This window comes from Toxotes jaculatrix, chromosome 16, assembly GCF_017976425.1.
Source record: "Toxotes jaculatrix isolate fToxJac2 chromosome 16, fToxJac2.pri, whole genome shotgun sequence".
Classification (NCBI taxonomy): Eukaryota; Metazoa; Chordata; class Actinopteri; family Toxotidae; genus Toxotes; species Toxotes jaculatrix.
In genome coordinates this window covers 3624256-3626618 of record NC_054409.1, presented here as the reverse complement: position 1 = coordinate 3626618, position 2363 = coordinate 3624256, and the positions used below count along the sequence as shown (strand labels likewise).

Sequence of the window (2363 nt, the reverse complement as noted above, 5' to 3'; positions counted from 1 at the left end):
GCAACATAGGTGCAAAGTAGATGTCATTCATTTATCTTTCTGCTCTCAGGTGTATAACCACAGATGGTTATTATACAAACAATCAGCTGACCTCATTTATTGATCCTCTCTGAGGGAGCTACTGCTTTGTTTTTCCTCCACACACCCTCCACAGTGTATTCCTCTCAAATCAGGAAATGTAAACTGTGTAACTAAGAAGCAGCTGTGAGCGAGGTTACCAGTCCACTGTACATGATGACAATAAAACAGAAATAACTACTGAATGAACTTATTTCTTCAATATGACAGATGATGGTTGAAAAATATACAGTTGTAAGAAGCAAAGGAAACAAGAGAAGCTTTTACAAAAACAAGGTTCATGCAGCATTTTCACTTTGCACTCATCAAACACACATTCACAGATGACTACATGAATACATGACTTTATGTGTGTACAGGTCTAGTGTTTTTTTTTTTTTTGTATTCTTTGACAGAGGCACAGGTACTGACATAGGTCTGAGATGCTAAGAGAGAGAGAGGTTAGGGCGAGGGAATGCATGATGCCAGAGAGTGTCCTCACAAAGATATAAGTACCGGTATGTGTGAGTGTGTGTTTGTCCTTTGATGCCTTTGATGTATCAAGATTCTACAGTCTGATGTCAGAGGCTGCAGTAAGTGGACACACAGCCAGAGACAAGTTCAGAAGTCAAACAGGAGCAGAAACAGTTGGACTGGACAGGACTTGCTCATGATTTAGGAAGAAAGAAGCACTCAGATATTTCTGCACAATTATTGACAAGGAAGGGAGGAGCTACTGCTGTTACAAGGACAAGAGGAAACTACAGGAAAGTCCAGATCAGCTCCAAGGTTTTCAGTAAGTCAGTACATGTTAGTAGTTCATTTAGTGAAATGTTTTGAAAAGTGTCCCACGTGGGCCTTTGCTTTCTTTCCCAAGAGACAGCTTGACTATTGGCATTTCACACAGTGTTCCTTTGTTTTTGGCAGAGCAGTGCATGATGGGTAGATCCAACAAAGCGCGTTTGCCGCACGCCGCAGCCTATTTGCAGCAGTGTTTGTGTCTTTTCAGCCATAAATGTAACATACAAAGGGGAGCTGATGCTCAAGGCACTGAAATGTGGAATTATGCATTGTAGGCACCGTCAGCCAGAGTGCTGTGCCCGGTGACCACCACCCGCTCTCTTCCAACTGCAGCTCATACTTACCTGGCAGGGGAGATACCATGATCAACAAGGTGGTTCACCCAGGGTGAGGCTCAGCCATTGCACTCCGGCTGTGCTGACCCCTGCGAATTCCCCAAATGTGGGAATCTCGACTGCATAATTTCTGGTAGTGGGGGACTGCGTTCGCGCTCTCCCCTGTTGCGTGCGTGTAGAAGAAAACACAATGTGTCAGGAATGCCCATGTGCTAACCTGTAGAAGGCTCTCCATTTTGTGAGGTGGCTTTGTTGATTTAGAGTTACATGTCAGCTTTTGCAGTCTGTCCACAAAGCGGCAGTGTTGCTCTGCAGAAGCTCTCTGGCGTACGCTACAGAGTGGCGTGTTTAGTCATGACAATTCCCCGTGTTCCCATTGGAATTGGGGAAGTGGGCGTGGCCTTTCCATGACAAAATGAAGTGTGAGCTCCCCTGTCTGACTTTGCTCTTTCTTTGTGGAAGAAATGTGTGCTAGATGTTGTCATTTCGCTGGTATACTTTATTTTTAGGCTTTGGTGGGGATGCTGCCGTCTTTGAGACAAGAAAAGTGTACCACGTGGGCCTTTGCTTTCTTTCCCAAGAGACAGCTTGACTAGTGGCTTCGTGGACAGACTGCAAAAGCTGACATATACAACTGCAGCTCATACTTACCTGGCTGTGTTGCTGTGCTGACCCCTGCAAATTTGAATGTGAATGTGAATGTGGCCTGTTAAAAGCTCCAGCTTCAGTAAATAGATTTTTAACCTCCAACACTTTGCTCTGAAGAGTCAGTGACAGGCAGCTGAGTGGAACCAAGCAGAGAGGAGAAGTCAGTCATTGTGACGTTCGCCTCCACACTTCACACACTCCTCACACAACCACAAAGCAGGTGGAGAATGTGTAACAGTGTGTGTATATGTGTCCTTTCACAGACACAAATATTATCACTGTTATATTTGGAGGAACAAAGTGGTGACAAGTGATCTCACAGACACAGAGAGCAGCAGTGTGGACAGTCTGTAGGAGGGTGTGCATGTGTTTGCCTGTTTGAGTGTGTTTCTGACTTTAGGAGCATGTAGAAAGTTTGTGTTTTATCTTTGACGTGTTCGTCTTTGCTAAATGACCCATTTGCTTCTATCGTCTCTGTATGTGGATGATACTGACATGAAAAGTAAAGCTGAAGGTGAAATG

The 2363-nt window shown here is 44.6% G+C and overlaps 1 non-coding gene across 1 annotated transcript; it reads left to right on the top strand.

The window, feature by feature from the left end:
* The first annotated feature begins 1194 nt into the window (after positions 1-1194).
* LOC121196762 lies at positions 1195-1358 on the top strand. The gene has a single exon (XR_005896190.1). It is a non-coding gene; the product is annotated as a U1 spliceosomal RNA (small nuclear RNA).
* Positions 1359-2363: the final 1005 nt, after the last annotated feature.